The following is a 17,745-nucleotide window of genomic DNA, read 5'->3' on the forward strand; positions in this document are numbered from 1 at the left end:
TAGTGCTTCCAAATAAACCTGTTTGTCTGTAACCTGGTGCTGTGTGATTTTTAACTTTGTCCATCCTAGTCCAACACCGGCTCCTCCACATCATGAAAATAACAGGACACATACAGTTCGTCTGCCCTCTGCTGGAAGTCTAAACTTCTGCAGTCTTCAAAATGATCTTGAAAGTAATATTTTCTTGTTGTGGTCAATTTAATCTATTGCTGTTCCTAAACTGGAAAGAGCAAGAAGTTCACATTATGTAAACTGTTAAGTTTTCCAATATCACCTGCAGGTAACGCCAATCTTACTTTTATGAAGAAAATACTTTGGTTCAAATATATTCCCATTTTGCAATGAAATAAATTCTCTAGGAGACTGTTTATGCTTTTTTTTAATAAAAGGATTTACATTTTTACCTTGAAACAACCATTTTGAATATAATTTCTGCTAGATATTTCTGGGATACTGTTTACGGCAGCCACCTCATGAATTCCAGAGAGGCTTATCCATATTTTATGCAATAAAGGCAGTGAAGCTGTCAGCTGTCATTATCATCGCACTTGTCTGAGATCCAGCCAACTCAGGAGTGCACATTGTAACCTATAAATTACAGGTTGCATTGGACCATTCTGCACTGCTCTAGAATGGGTTAAAACTGAAGAAACGATATAGGTGAGAACTTGAGCTGATTGTCCACTATTACAAAATGAGAATTACTGAAAAAAAACATGCATATTGTCAAAGCTGGTTGCTTATATTTATAAGGACAATCTGCAAAATTGCCAATGTAAAGGGAAACCACATGTATATTTTATGAGAGGGGTGCTAATTGGCTGGGAAGTAGACTCTATATGGTCAAGGCATGGTGAATGTACCTGCTAACGGCGACTGACAGTTAATTGCCAAGCTTTGTTTAAATTTTAAACTGGGTAGATTGAGTTTGATTGGTCAAGAAATTACCAAGACATAGGCCAACATTAGATTTGTTTCCATGATTGGACAGCATTTATTGGATTATCCTGAGTGTCTGAAGAATTGCATTGAGAACCAGTTTAGGATTGCCAGTCAGGTTTGCAGTGTGGTACACTTGTGTGTACTAAGATGGGGTTATGATTAGGGTTAGCTACAAATTTTAATACACAGAGTCTTGTGCCTTGCAGGCAGAATGAACATGTACATACACTATGCTTGTTTCAACTCAACAAAATGAGTGACAACCATTCACTGGGTCATTCCTCAGGGCAACCACTTGGTCAACTACCCTCAGAGATGGAGAGATAGTGACAGAGAGGGGTGGAGAAGTAAACTGATAGTGATGGAAATAGAAAACATAGGGAGAGAAATCCAGCAGCTTTGCACCTCACACTATGTTTGCTTGAGCCACCCAGTCACTCGATCCCTGCATCACCTGCCATTTTCTACCCTCAGTCTAAAGAGTGGATGGGTCTGTGCCATCACGATTTGTTGTGTGGTATTCCGCCATTTTCAAACACTGGCATCTTGCGACAATTGCTAGCTTTTAGTTCAAAGTAAATGCTGTTTGAGGTAGATTGCTGCCACCAATCCTCCTTTGTCTATACATTCTCCCAGGTCTATTTGTCTAATGACCAATGGGAGAGGATATATGACCATACAGTCTGTACAAAAGAGGCACTGGTCCCAGTTAATAAGATGGGTTATTGCATGGTATCAATATGTATAACTGTGTTACTAGTCTGACACATTTACTCTGTTCCCCGGGATGTACATTGACAAACATTAACTGGAGAATGGTAATCTTGGTGAAAGATACTCTTTGATCTGCCCGGCATTTGTTGGTCTTCCAGAGCAAGGAGTTGACCTTGACTAAGTTTTGCAGACAGGTACATTCGAAGGTCCGGGACTACTTGCTGAGGGATGCACTAAAGCCTGGGGCAGCTGCTGCCAAGTTGCAGCGAGGAAAGCCCACTGTGTAATGTCTTTTGGCCAAACTCCAATGAAGTTCTGTTCAATTACTGTGCCCTCCTGGTGTCAAAGATGTGTGCAACTATAATCTTGTACAAGTAAGAGATGCCTTGGGTTTGTTCACCATATGGAAAGACTGTACAGAATTGAACTCCTCTTGTGTCTATGTATGTATATAAAGTTTTTTTTATGAATGAAGTATATTTTTTAAATAAAAGAATATTACTCAGACCCTTGGCAGCTATATAGAATACATATGTTCCCCAAGTCGTCTTGTATAGAATTCCCTGCAACCCCTCCATAGAATGTGTATGACATCAACAGAATGGTTGGAGATAATGCAGCTAAACATGAACTCTTCCAGAGCTGTTACTTTATACAACATATTGCAATGTCCAAACAGTTGGCTGGTGAGATTGTGAGTTGCTGAGGTCTGCTGACAGAATTTCGGGACCCTGGTGTTTCCAGAGTTGGCCCAAGGCACAAGAATTTCAACTTCTGGGCTGGAGAGTAATTTGTTTAACTAGTGGGATGAGCCTCTCCTCCCCCCAATAGTCCTCCTCCTCCAAATACCCTCCACTTCACTCACATTGTCAGCATGAGGATTGGACCGTTGAGCACATCGGAGCACAGGAACCCAACCATTCATTTGCTCATGTTCCCCTGAGATATCTGGTCTATTTAAAGTTGAAAGATAGTTTTGAAGTGGTCTGCATTTCTTGATGCACAAACAAGTCTTACACATTCCCAGCATGAGGACAGGTCAAAACTGTCATTGAAACTCTCACCATTAAATAAATGGTACCCTATAGTTTAGTATATTGAGGCATCCCCAATTTTCTGGAAGTCTTGGTGAAGGAGGAATGGAGGGAGGTGCCATTCCTCAGCCCCATAGGAACAAACCAGGGACTCAGCAAGAACTGAGAGGGTCAGTATACAAAGAATCACCCTCAGGATCTGGATTCATAATGCCATATGTAACCAGCAATTTAAACACATGTACCAAACAAAGATTACAAAAGAGTGATTCTTTATTCTATTTCATAAGTATTAATGTGAAAGTATAGCTGAGAGAAATGAATATCCACAAATGGGCACATATTAGATGTCATAGATTCAGGACATTGTTGTAGAGACTAACCTCTGATCCCTAATCAGCTTAGAAATGGATTCAGTTGGAAGGATTCCTACTGCTAACCTCCTGTGAGTACATAACACCAATGACCTTGCTTCCCAGATACAGATTTGAGATTACACCTGAGATGTCGAGTGAGGGCATTACTGTAAATAAATCAAAGATATAACTGATGATATTCACTGACATGAGCAGAACTGGAGACTGAGGGAGAAGCACAAGTTTCTCACTGGTGAGTCACAGTTCTAACCAGGAATATAGCTATGTGTATGTATAGTGTGAGTAACGAGTTGGAAGTGCATTATCATGCCCACTCGAAATTACTGGTAGAGAAGTGCAAACAGAATTTATCAACTGAACCAGCACTAAGGGCACTGGGTCAAACAAAGCCAAACTTCAAGGATGGACAGTACCTTACGCTTCCATGGTCAACTGAATCCGACCTCAAATGAAGATACAGCCCTTCATTTCTCAGGCTCTCACTGCATTGCAAAGAAAATGCCAATACCAGCACCCCTCAGCTTTGCCTCCATATCTGTGCAGAAAACTATTGAAAGTCTGGAGTGGATTGAGGGGGGATTTTCCCAATGATTCTCATTCTGTCTGTGCGCAGCGATGTTGTTACACACAACGTCTAAGTTGCACTTGTGCTGACAGACCAATGCAATTTAGTTTTATTGGTTGGTCACTCATCCAGCAGCACTTGTGTGACTTAATATTATTACAGGACTCCTATCTGCATTCACAAGGAGTCCCCACCTATCTCTCAGACAAATAAAACACTGTAAGATTGAGGGAATGGAGCAGTAAATACTTCTGTGCAATGTTAACACTGCAGCTGCCATGTTCCTGCCAAATGGGTGTTAAACCTTCAAGTTAAAGTACATCGCACACCTAATATTACATGAATGCATATTTAATTACTTGAATGTGTTTAAATTGGTCCCTCCTATACCTTGAGCCTATCCAGAGAGAATATCATCCTATATCAAGTCATATATGGAAGAGCTAATTACAAGCCTCGATTGTGCTATTTAATTGATCTTGCTGTCTGTCTGTGATCATTGGGAAAAAAAATGTAACTACACAAAAGAAACTTAACTGTATTTGTGACTTCTTAAGGAATAATTAAGGAATGGTACTTACTGTGTGACCTATGCTCACTAGATGCAAAATTTTCCCATGCATTTTGAAGTACACACGAACCATTACTAACACACTGTCGAAGCAGGCAATTGTAGAGAAGTATAAATGCTGTTGGGAAGTGTATGCTCATTTCAAATCAGACAATTTCTTCCACTTAGTGAAATTAATATTAATTGTATTATGAAATAAACTGGTTATTTATGCTTTCAGAATAAATTAATGTGACGTTTAGTGAATGATATTAAAAATGAGAATATATTACTGTTCTGTTCTGCTTTAATTTGTGTAATAAAAACAATTACATTCATATATTTTCAACTTCAAAAATAGATTTACATATTGTGCATATCTCAAACAGACTGTTGCAAATAAAATTGAGAGCTAGAAACCACATAATATTGGACATAACTTTCCAGATGTAAAGGTTCTGTGTATTATAAAAGCTCTGAAAAATTATTCGGAGAGATTATTGGGAACAATTGTGGCTGCTGTCTCCCTCTGGTGGCTATATGACTGAATAAGTCACAGACCAAAACAGTGTAAAGCTGCCTGGAAAATTGCTGCAATGTTGTATAAAGGTATTATATGTGGGCTCCAGAGGACTTCGGTATAGAAGTGCTGCAGCCTTTCTTAAAAAAAGTGCAGTCTTCATTACTTTGCATTTTGCTGTTCATGAACAGTAACATTACATATGAAAAGGTGAATTCAAGTGGAGAATCAGGCAGCCAAGAAAGAGATTATTTTGTTTGTGGTATTTGTGCCATTTTTTGAGAGAGTTGATCAATTTAGTCCCACAACTCTTCTTTTCCCCAATAATGCAATAAGTTACTCCTCTTTAAGTACATGTTCAATTGTCTTTTTAAAGTTGTGCACGAAAATTATATTTCACCTCTTTTCATTAGGTGGCCTACATTCTAGACCCTTAACAAATTTTTGTGAGATATCTCCTAGTTTTCCATCTTGTGGCTTGGCTGGTTGTTTCAATTGATGAGCTTTGGTTAATGCTTACCTGTAGAAATAGTTTCTCCCAACTTACTCTTACAAACAAACACAAACAAGGAACATGCAGCCTCCTGGACCTACTCAGCCAATTATTAAATCATGGCTAATCTGATTGTAACCTCCAATCCACATTTTGAGTTCGGGAGTAGTGAAGTCTTGTTCAATTGTACAGGAGCTTGGTTAGAGTACACCAGGAGTGCATTTTGCAATGTTCATCTTGTTATTTCAAGGAAGATATTATTGCCAGAGAGCATTGTGAGTTAACCACCACAAATTACCCTTAATTTGGCTACTAAATTAAGAAATCTCACAGTCAATCAAATACTGAAGCAGTAATTTAAATTTTATTGCTTGTAGCAAAGAAAGTAACATCTTTTATTTTCATAGAAACCCGACAGTGTGGAAACAGGCCTTTTGGCCCAACAGGTCCACACCAATCCTCTGAACACAATGGACAATCTAGCATGGCCAATTCATCTAACCTGCACGTCTTTGGATTGTGGGAAGAAACCAGAGCACAAGGAGGCAACCCACATAGAGACAGCGAGAAAGTGCAAATTCCACACAAAGAGTCACCCAAGGCTGGAATCAAACCCATGTCCCATGTGCTGTGAGGCAGCAGTGCTAATCAGGAAGTTAAGCATAACTATCTAATTTACCTGAATAATTAAAGAACTTGGCCAGGATTTCACCAACAGTCTCTTTCTCTAGAAATTTCTAGGATTTGGTCCTTGTGTAGTGTTGATCTTTAAAGTTCTGCCAGTGACTTTTTCTGGTATTGGATTCTTATACAGTATTCTCTCTTTCAAGTCTGTGGTGTGATGTTATTGATGATTTAATAGGTTCTTTTATCCCCAACATTGACTATTCTTTCTGGAGACCTCAGATCTGTAGCTTGCCTTCTTACCAGAAGTAGCTCCCCTGTTTCTTGCTATGTTTCGCCTTAACTGTTCAATCAAAACCTTTCCTGGGATTAATTCCTTACATTCTTCTGCAGGGCAATCCTTATCCTTTGTGGCAATAAAGCAACCATTTCTCATACAGTGTCAAAGCAATTGTTATCTTTCTTCTTCCAGGAAACAGGTTGTTTAGGTTGCTTCTTTCCATGTGTAAGTTTATCTTTTGTTGATCCATTCCATCCATGAACAGTTATTAAAGTTCTGAAGATTACATTGTCCCAAGATGGAGTGCATCAAAGCTTCAACAGACATGTTCTGGGATGGTGAGAATGTCTAATGAAGAGAGATTGAGCAAACTGGGCCTGTGTTCTTTCGAGTATTTACATGTGGAAATTCCTTGACACTGATCCAGCTCCCTCAGAGCCAGTTCTCAATGAGCAGAACCTCTGGCACTCCTGTTTAAATCTTACAGCCAGTGCTCCCTGATTTGACCAGATTAACAGCCCCAATCAGGGAACTCATATTCTATGTGGTTCACCTGGCTGACCTCATTACACTCACCACAGTTTCCCTTTGTGCGAGAGACTAAAACTATGGGACACAGTTTCCAAAGAAGAGGCCTCCCATTTAAGTGGAAATAAGAATAATTGTTTTTCCATCTGAGGGTTGTTAGTTTGTGGAATTCTGTTTCCTGGAGAGAAATGGAGGCTGGGTCATTGAATATTTTGAAGGTTGATTGAGATGGATTTTTGACTAACAAGGGGAGTTGTAAGTTACAAGGGTAGACAGGGAAGTAAGTTCAGGCCACAATCAGATCCACCATGATCTTATCAAATGGCAGGACAGGCTAGAGATGACAAATGGCCTATTCTTATTTGTACATTTGTATTTCTCCATATTATGCCAGATATACTCAAAAATAACCTGTCAGAGACAGAGAGTGGAATGTTGTCTTCAGCCAAAGTTGAACTGGCATTGGGTTTCATTTGACTTTTCTGTGTGTGGATGAATAATTCTTCCCCATCAAATGACTTAACTGAAATAGGAATCACATTGTTACATGGATGCCAGTTCCCAACTTACCACCTGATTAATCCCATTTCCTGCTCCTTTCCACAATCTCAGAAGTTCTGAAGTGACATTTCAAATTCTTTGTAAAGGAATTCTGTGTGTACATCAGATGACATTGTATAATGATATCAGGAGTTGAAAAATGTGGTGCTGGAAAAACTGATGATATCAGGACTTTTCTTTTGATCAGGCATTTAGGAATCTTGATTTTAACATTATTCAAGTGTTCTTTCAGTCTATTGCTGTCATCTGTCCTGTGGAGCTATGGGGCTATGAGCATCAGGATGCAACTGCTATTGTTGCTGGTTATCTTGCTCCTCATAAAGGACGAAATCTAAGAATAGCATAAGCAGCATCTATTGTGTGGTCTTTAGGGAGGTCACTACTTATGAAGATATCTGTGCACACACCCAGTAAACTGGTTCTGTCTCTGGCTGACTCCATGGTTATATCTGAAAGCAGCATGACATTAAGCAGAAGACTAGGATTGACCTCTACTAGGTCAATGTCCTTCCCACTCTGCTGTACAATGTAAGCCTTCTGCTATTGATGTCCCATCAAAGCTCTAGAATGCTTTCCACCAGGTCCATTGTTAGAATTTGATAAATGGACAAAACCACAAATGATGAAGTCATTTCATGAGTGTGCTGTCTGCCCTGCAAGTAGAGTGCATACCAACCACTGAACATGAGCAGAACCAAGCTGGACTAAGAAATTCTATCAAAGGAAAGAATTAAAATCATTCATATCAAATTAAGAAATAACTCTGTTAAAGTATAACTAACACAGAATGAAAATCATTATGGAATGTAAAGAAAAATCACATTAAAATGTTTTTTTTACCACAGCTGGAATTAATACAAAGATATAATTTTTTGGCAAATACAGTTAAGGGTGGTTAGCAACTACAGATTGACCATGTGCAACAGCTGCACAAATATTAAAATACCCCAAACAGTGGAGTGAAGCAGTGTTTAGTCAGAGCTGAGACTATCACGTTGCAACTCTTTATTATTAAGAAACATTAATTATGTTTAAAAATGCCCAGCCATCGCATTTTTTTTGTATCAAGTCCAAGGGAAAGGTGAACTTTTACACAGAAAAGTCACAGAACAGTTCACTCAGAATCACTGTATATTATAGCTATCATTTAGATGAGCGAGAGACATTTTATTTTATTTAAATTGATGATGGAATAGAAATGGTACAATTGGCCACTGCCCAAGGACTAAAGAAGGTCTGATTATCTCTTGACAGAAGCTGTACCATTGCAATAATGGTTTGGAAAACCTTTCAGCTCAATCAAGCAGTTAATTATCAATAGTCTCAGACTATATGGGCTAACCAGGGAGTTTTAATGATGTTGGTTTCTGGCATAGAGCTCAGAGCAAACTGATGATAAAATGACTTGGCAGAGTAATAACTTGTAATTTTGTGCTTAGCCATCAGCAGCCCATGAACAACTGCATCATTTAATAAGATTACAAATTGGCATAGAAGAAATTAAGGATAATCACACTCAGTCAGAAGACATTAGCTATATCATACCGTAAGGCCATTCAGATCAATATATTTGACATTTGTATGTTTGGTAACAAGGAGATTGACTTTCATTAGCAAAAAACAAACTTTTAATAATATATTTGTATCCTCAAATTACTATGTAGAACAAATTCAAATAAGACTTGGAAATGAAGTTGACACAGCTTTAAGATAAATAATGCAATTCAACATCAAATATTCAGATTCCAAAACAAAATTCATTACCTGCCAGTCGAGGCTAGAGAAGGGATTTATCAGGATTAAACAGCTGTATAAGTTACAGGCTGTAATTAGCAACCTTGCAAATGAGGACTAAAACTGGCGAAGACATCCAGAATGCTCATTAGGATACATAATTATGAATAACTTAAACTCAAGATTACAGGACACATTAGAACACCTGATCTACAACAGCGAGCTTTTTTTTCAAAAAGGATTGCAAAGATGCAGTGGAAGTATATTTAACTCAAAGAGGACAGTTTTTGTCATCTCAGTTACCACAGGTAGATAGTGAGGTTAAAAACAAGTCCAAATGAACAAGGGGACTTCAGGCTGGACAAATAAGAAAGGAATAAAAAAAGGTTGAATAAAGTAATGACAGTTAAAGGAAAATAGAGGAAAATGATTAAAATACATCAGAAAGAGCAAGAACACTGAATGAAGGATCAAGAATGCATAATAACTGAATGAGTTTTTAATGCTGCAATGACTATCACTAGTTTGTCAAGAAATATTTATTTTTGAAGTAGATGCATGATTCAGTAGTATTTTGGAAGTGCTGGAATCTCCTTTGTAACAAACAGATATATTTAACTTGATACCAAACTGTAAACTAAATGATTTTGATACCGTATTGTGAATTGAAACTAAGCAGATAAATGTGATTAAATTATGTAATATAACTCACAAAATAAATATGATTAATAGTAATGTGATCAGATTATTGATTTTGTTGGAAATGCAAGGTTTTATAAACTGGCTATCATTTTGATTGCAAGGTAATCATGTACAAACGTCTAGCCTAGGCTGATGTGGAGGTGCCGGTGTTGGACTGGGGTGGACAAAGTTAAAAAAAAATCACACAACACCAGGTTATAGTTGAAGAGTTTATTTAGAAGTACTAACTTTCAGACCACTGACCCTTCATCAGGTAACCTGGTGTTGTATGATTTTTAACTTTATCCTAGGCTGTTTATTTATGTGACCCCCACCATGAGGCATACAGACTGTAGGCAGACATCTTAAGTTCATTTCACTGAAGATCTTGTTTTGAATGCATTACTGCATTTATATACTCGAAACATAGTAGGAGAAGAGGAACTAAGTGTTGCAGAGTTGTAAGAAAGTACAGTGACTGGCAGGGAGACACAGGTACATGCAGAGTTGTAAGAAAGTATAGTGACTGGCAGGGAGACACAGGTGAATGCAGAGTTGTAAGCTACCAGTAGAAAGAAAAAGGTCAATGAAACAAGTCATAGTTAAAACACTGCTTAAGAGAAAATGGCTGCGGCTTTGTTTATTTCAACTCGTGCAAATGACAGGATATGGGACAGAACAGGGAATTCTTTCATGAACAAAAACAGAAAAAAGAATGCGGATGTGGAACTTGCAAGTAATATCAAGATGAATGGGAAGAGCTTCTTTAATTACATAAAAAGAAAGAGAGAGACCAAAGTGAACACAGACCCCTTTACTGAATGTGGCTGGTAGAATAATAATGGAAAACCAGAAAATAGCACATCTGTTGAATAAATACTTTGCTTCAACCTTCACTGGAGGAGACACTAAAACATTAGAAATACTAAATATTTGAAGAGGCAAAAAAAGGAGAAAAAATGCATTCACTCTCACTAGAGAAGAACTCCTTGGGAGTCCTGGCTCAGAAACTATTATGTTCCCTGAGCCTGATGGAATTCAGAAACATAACTGTGTATATTTGATAACTTAGGTAATTCAATTTATACATGATAATGCTTGCAATTTTAAAAAAACTTCTTTATCAATAGGGGAATATTTGGATTGAAAGGCAATTGGTTAAATTCAAGTCTCCTATGTTTGTATAACCTCTATCAAGAGGTACACACATTGGAGGCAGGCACCTTGAGTTCACGTCAATAGAGTTCTTCGGTTAATACATGGCTGTGCTGTGCACTCAAAACAGTTACTCTTCAAACTGTCTTCTTTAATTCAAAATAAAGTGGTAGAGGGAGGCATGTGCCTCTCAAAAATGCTGCTTTGCTTGCTATGGGGTCAAGAGCCTGGGTCAGTCTTATTGAATGCAAGGTGGCAACTTATGACACCTTGTGACAAAAAAAGTAGCTGGTTTTACTGCTGCCAAACGTGCTGACTCTGTAGAGAGAGTATGTGTGTGAAAGAAAGAGAAAAATATTTTCTGTTAGTCACCAGGCAGAAAACTAGCGTGAACTGATTCTCATGTTGAAGAGATAGGATCTATCAGGACTTATCCAGTTGATGGTCATATTGCTGAACTGAGAGACTTGGGGTGCAGATCCATAGAGCCTTGAAAGTGGAGTGGCAGGTAGGGTGATGAAAAGGCAGGGTGGTGAAAAAGGCATTTAGCATGTTTGTTTTCATTGGTCAGTGCATGGAGCATAGGAGTTGGGATGTCATGTTGCTGCTGTACAGGACATTGATTAAGCCACTTTTAGAACACTGCACTCGATTCTGGTCTTCCTGCTATAGGAAAGATATTGTTAAACTTGAAAGGATGCAGAAAAGATTTGCAAGGATGTTGCCAGGAATGGAGGATTTGAGCTATAGGGAGAGGCTGAACAGGCTAAGACTTTTTTCCCCTGGAGCATCAGAGGCTGAGGGATAACCTTACAGAGGTTTGTAACATCATGAGGGTCATGGATAGGGTGAATAGCCAAGGTCTTTTCCCCAAGGTTTGGGCATCCAAAACTAGAGGCAAAGGTTTAAGCTGAGAGGGGAAACATGTAAAAGGAACCTGAGAAGCAACATTTTCATGCAGAGTGTCATGTATATATGGAATGAGCTGCCAGAGGAAATGGCAGAGGTAAAAGTTGGATCCATGAATAGGAAGAGATCAGAGGAATATGGACCAAATGCTGGCAAATGGGACCAGATCACTTTAAGATATCCAGTCAGCATGGATGAGTTGAACCAAAGGGTCTGTTTCAATGCTGTATGCCTCTATGAACCTAAAGATTTAAGGACAAGAAAAGATTCACCCTGATTTGACCTGAAGATGAATGCAGTTGAGCTGACCTTGCTTCCTGGAATTCTGGTTCAGGAATTCTGAGGGAAACAACTTTCAATGGATTCTGGTGGTTATGACTCATTAAAATGTTTCCATTGGAAGTTGAGTGGAATATTGGACTGTTTTCTGTTAGCAATAAAATACTGTTGAGAGTTGGGTGCAGCATACATATGTGGCATGGAATTTTCAGTATGTTAGGAAGTTGAGGGAGCTATAACTTTCCTATATGTTAGTGTGTCAGTTGACTGCCAAGAAATGTTTAGTCAATGTTGATTTTAGAAGTGTTAGAATTTGAAATTAAGTTGAGAGGTGTTTTGAATCCAAGGAAGCCAAATCTCTGTTCAAAAGAAATTGATTTCCACTGACATTGTAATAGTTTTAAGGTGAGATTTTTCTCAATGTGCATTTTGGCATTCAGTTTCAGATGCAAATACGTATTGTATTATGACACTGGGAATTTAAAATTAACATCCTCTTGCCACAAGTAAGCATGGTGTAGTGATTAGACTTCAAAGTCTTTTCATTTGGTTGTACTGAAAGGGAATAATCAAGGAAGGATGAAATAAAAGCAGCAATTTCATAGCCACATTAACCTGAGTACTTCTTTGATATGTCAGTTGACATCACGAATAAAGAAGAGCCTTTTGTTCAGAGAAAGATTGATTAATGTGCACCTTTATTACTTTGGTAGTGATCTGCATACACTTTCAATGCCTTGTTTTCCCAGTCATCAGACATTGAATAAATTGAAGATTAGAGTCTAGCTTGAGTAAATATGAAGAAAGAGTTCATTTTTATTTTGATGTAAATGGATATGCAATACATGCCAAAGAAAGAATAGCAAGATAAATCAGATTAAAATGTAATTGTCGTGAAAGACAGAGGTCTAGAGAAGTAGAGAAGGTTTTATATTAAAAGTGAGGCAAATGATAAAATATGGAAAGAGGTGGTGGATTAAATAGTAGAGACAAGGTATGGGACAAAAATAATAACATGGAAACTTAAGTTATTAGAATGGTATGAAGGAGAAATGAGAAAGAAATTGTAGGACTACACGAACAATCAGGATTAAATGTTACAAAGAATTCTAAAAGACCAAACTAAACTCTCTGTATCTGAATATGAGTAGCATCCATCACAAAGTAAATGAATTAGTAGTGTAGTGTCAAATAAATGAATGAATATGATTTGATAGCTATTACACAGACATGGCTGCAGGATGTGGAGAATTGTGTCCTGAGTATTGAAAGGTATATGACATACAAGAAAAATTGGAAGCTATAAAGAATTAGAGAAAGCATCAAACTTTAGGAAAAAACACAGAACTGTGCATAGCTAAGCAGCAGGCCAGCTATTGCTCAGAGTAAAAAGAACAGCAGGGAATGTCTAAAAGATTAATCAGGAGGAAGGGATTAAGATACGCCAAGAAGCTAGTATGTATGAAAGAAGCATACAAAGAGCAACAGAGAAATGAGTTAGGACCATAAAAATGGATGGCTTGACTTTCTACAGGTATTTAAAAAGGATAAGATAATTGAAGTGAGTGTGGGTTCTCGAGAGAATAAGAATGGGTGGTTAATAGTTGATAGGAAGGAAATGCTGGTTGAAATGAAATAATATTTTGCTTCAGTCTTGACCTTTAAAAAAATGAAATGCTTAGTAGGAATAGCCATAAATTGGAGGTGAAGGGAAAGAGGAACTTGGCAAAATTGCAACCTTAAGGGAAGTGGTACAAGGCTCTGGACTGATAATTCTCCTGCTCCAGATAAACATCATCCGATGGACTTAAAAGAGATTGCTAATGAGGTACTACATGTATTAGGAATAATTTCCAAAAATCTCTTACATTCAGATTTGATGGGACGGGAAAGTAGAAAATATTTCTCTATTCAACAAGTGATGGAAGGCAGAAAAAAAGAAACTATAAGCCAGTCAACTTGATGTCTGTATGTGGGGAAGGTGTGAAATCATTTGGATAATTAAAGAGATTAGCCAGAAAGAGTCAGCATTGTTTCTTCAAAGAAAAATCATGTTTAACCAAATTATTGGAGTTCCTTGAAGTAGCAACATGTACCATGGATAAAGGGAAAGCTGTTGATATACTTAAGGCCCCAGAAGGAATTTAATAAGACGACACATCATGTTGTGAAAAATAAAACCTCCTGATATACAGGGTAACATATTAACATGGATAGGAGATTGGCTGGCTGGCAGAAAACAGAGTATACAAAAATGGGTCTTTATCGGGATGGGTGGATATGATAAATAGAGTTGTCCAGTGTCTGTGCTGACACCACAACCACCTTTTACAATTTACAACAATGATGCAGCTGAGAGGAGTGAAGACAATAGTTGTGAAGAAGACATAAGCAACTTGTAGATGGATATAGACAGGTGAAGTCACTGGGGAAAAAAAATCTGGCAAATGAGTATAATGTGGAGAAGTGTGAAATTGTTCACTTTTGTAAGATTAATGAAAAAGCTGACTATTACTTTCCATGGAACACTGTGGTGCAGAGTGATTTTGATGTTCTGGTGCACAAGTCATTAAAGTTTAGCATGCAGGTATAGCATATAGTCAAGAAGGCTAATGGAATGATATTAGTTTATTATGAAAAGAATTGTTATGAAAAGTAACAATGTTGTGCTTCATTTATATGGGGCATTGATGAGACCACATCTCAAAGACTGAGTTCAGTTTTGGTCTCCTTATTTAAGGAAAGATGTAAGCACATTTGAAGTCATTCAGAGGAGATTTATTTGATTGTCAACTGAAAAGAGTGAGTTGTTGTATGAGGGTAGGTTGGATAGGATGGGCTTGTTCTGGCTGGAGTTTAGAAGATTAAGGGCTAACTTGATTGAAATGTACAAGATTCTGAAGTTTTGACAAAGTGGATGCGGGAAAAGGCATTTCCTCTTGTGGGTCAGTGGACTAGGGGACACTGTTCTAAAATTAGAGGTATCCTTTCTGGACAGAAATGAGGAGAATTTAATTTCTCTCAGAGAATTCTTGGCTTTGGAAGACTTTGACATAGAAAGCGGTGGCAGCAGGATATTTGAATATTCTTAGGACAGAGTTGAAGAGATTCTTAATATACTCCAAAATTAAAGGATAACAAAGTAATCAAGATTCACATCACAGCATTAAGAAAGTCACCCTGCAAAGGTCTGCGGTCATACCCATTGAAATATTCAAGTCTTTAATCAGGTGAACCTTGGTATAGCACAGAGCATTCGAGTACACCTTAACATAAGGAAAGTTAAAACTTAATGGGTCAAATATTATGCTTTAAAAGAACAGTAATTTGCCAAATGAGATCTTGGGAACACATGAGTAAAATTGAGAAAAGGAATGAAGCAATATAATAGGCAATTTATGCTTAGTTTTGGAATCTGATTCCACCAATCTCCAGGCAGCACATTCCAAATACTAAGAACTCTCTGAATAAAGAGGCTTCTCCTCATCAAACTGCTCGCTGTTTTGCTGACAATCTTGAAATTGTGGCCCCCTACTTATTGACATTTCAACTAGTGAAAATAGAATATCCTTTGTCATCTTGTCAAAATTGATCATATTGGACTCAGGACATTCCTAATTCTGTTGTGATCTCTCCAGGACAGTGTCCACAGAAATTTGTGACATTTGACAGTGGTGAAACCAAACCTGAGACCCTACCATCCATTGCTTTATCAAGTTGCTTTTTATTAACTCCAGTTTCCCTGTGTCAAGCATACTCAGATCTTCTCAAAGGTCAAGGCAGCTGTCATATTGTTTGGACATGCAAATAGTTAGGAATGAAACAGTTTTCATTATGATTAAAGTGTTTGCATAGGCCATCATTCCTGCATCTTTCTGGGAGAGTGCTTTGCTTCTTTTTATCATTTTATTAGGTAACAGTTTCTGAACTCCGTAAATTTATTTTAAGTTGTTACTTTAGTTTATTATTGGCGATAACTGTCGTAATTTCAAAATTTGGTGATCGGGGATATACGTATTGATAATTGAGCACTCGAGTACTGCCTGATGGTTGAAAGCAAACACAACAAGAATGGAGAATTGCAAGCGTATGTTCTATATAAGGAAAATATTCCAGCAAATCTGAAATAAAAGTAGCAATTTCATTACCACACCAACTTGAATGCTTATCAGAGATAACAATAGCTAGGATCAAGTTGGGTTATTTTCTAATGCAATTTCAAGACATCTTGTTGAAATGGCAGCCCATACAATAATACTTGTGCTGACAGATGAAGGCATTACATGCCCAGAGAAAGATAGTTTTGGTTATTATATTACTCATCAACATATATAGTAATTGCTTCTCTCTGTCATTTGATGTCTTTCTCACAATTGGAAGTAGGGTGCTCAAATTACATTTTCTGAATAGTGTATCCAATGCTTTAACTATTTCTCTGTTTTCATTTGGCAGTGCAGAATTAGGTATCAATGAACAGACACAGATTGGTGAAGCTTTCCTCTATCACTTATCAGAACAATTTGCAAGAAGACCACTTATTCTATATAGGATGGTGAACCGACTTGTTGGTGAATAGTTTTGGTTAATAGAGGTATTGGCAATTACTGACTATTGACAGTAAACTGTCAGATTTTGTTTGAATATCAAACCAGGCAGGTTAGGTTTGATTAGCCAGTGCATTGTCATGAGAACTTAACCAGCAAACAGCTGGCACCTATTTTGTTGAGTTGAAGTAGGTGCAGAGTATGTACATGTTCTTGTACTTTTTTTTATTATATAAAACACAGGGTCCTATATATTAATATATTTAGCTCCTTGTACATAAAGTGTGCCACAATGCAAGCCCATTCGATAATCTTAAATTGTTTGTAAGTGTAATCATTTTACAATATTTTGAATTATTAGAATATTTGTAATACCACAGGACTCAAGGTTAACCAACAAATGTCCCATTGTAACATTGTTGGTGCCTTACAGATTATGGACAAGAGTTGGGGAGGTAGTAGGTGAGTTAATTAGTGTAGACCTGCTGGCCTCTTGGAACCGAAGTATTCATGTGCCTATCCAGTTCAGATTTTGGTCAATGGAAACACAGGGGATGTTTGTAGTGGTGCTAAAAGTTAGGATTTAGGGATCTAAGATGGCGGTGATCTGAGAAGATCACACTGCAGAGCTTCGCATCGCAGCAGGAGCAGGACGGTCCTCTAACCCACCCAAACCAGGTCATCAGGATTTCTTGGGGTGTTGGAAAGATTGTGAAGCCCCAAGAAACATTTAAAAAGTGACTTACCTGTATTTTCAGCTGTCCAGAAATACCTAAAAAGGGAGGAGGAGCATCTGAGGCCGGGCCTGCAGCTCAGCTTGCAGCAGCCTCAGAGCAGATTACTCTCCAGAACCTGGTGAACCAGCTCTCGAAATCTCGCGAGATGTTGGGGAAACAGATCGAAAAGAAGCAGGCTCCAGTCTCTCTCATGCTGCAGAAACACGAGCAGCAGCTGGGATACCTGGAGAAGAGGACAAATGAGGTGGAGCACAGGGTCACAGTGGTGGAAGCTGATGCCAGTTCATTCAAGGAAGAGATCCAAGCCCTGAAGACGCAGGTTCATAATTTGCGTGACCAAGTGGATGATCTTGAAAACAGGGGCAGGAGAAAAAACATTCGGATCATCGGTCTGCCTGAGGGTAAGGAAGGTGAGCGGCCTGTGGAATTTGTTGAAGATTGGCTTCCGAAATTCCTTGACTTGGAGACTGGCATGAGAGGATTGAAGATAGAGTGGGCTCACTGGGTCGCAGTATGGA

This window comes from Hemiscyllium ocellatum, chromosome 20, assembly GCF_020745735.1.
Source record: "Hemiscyllium ocellatum isolate sHemOce1 chromosome 20, sHemOce1.pat.X.cur, whole genome shotgun sequence".
Taxonomy (NCBI): Eukaryota; Metazoa; Chordata; class Chondrichthyes; order Orectolobiformes; family Hemiscylliidae; genus Hemiscyllium; species Hemiscyllium ocellatum.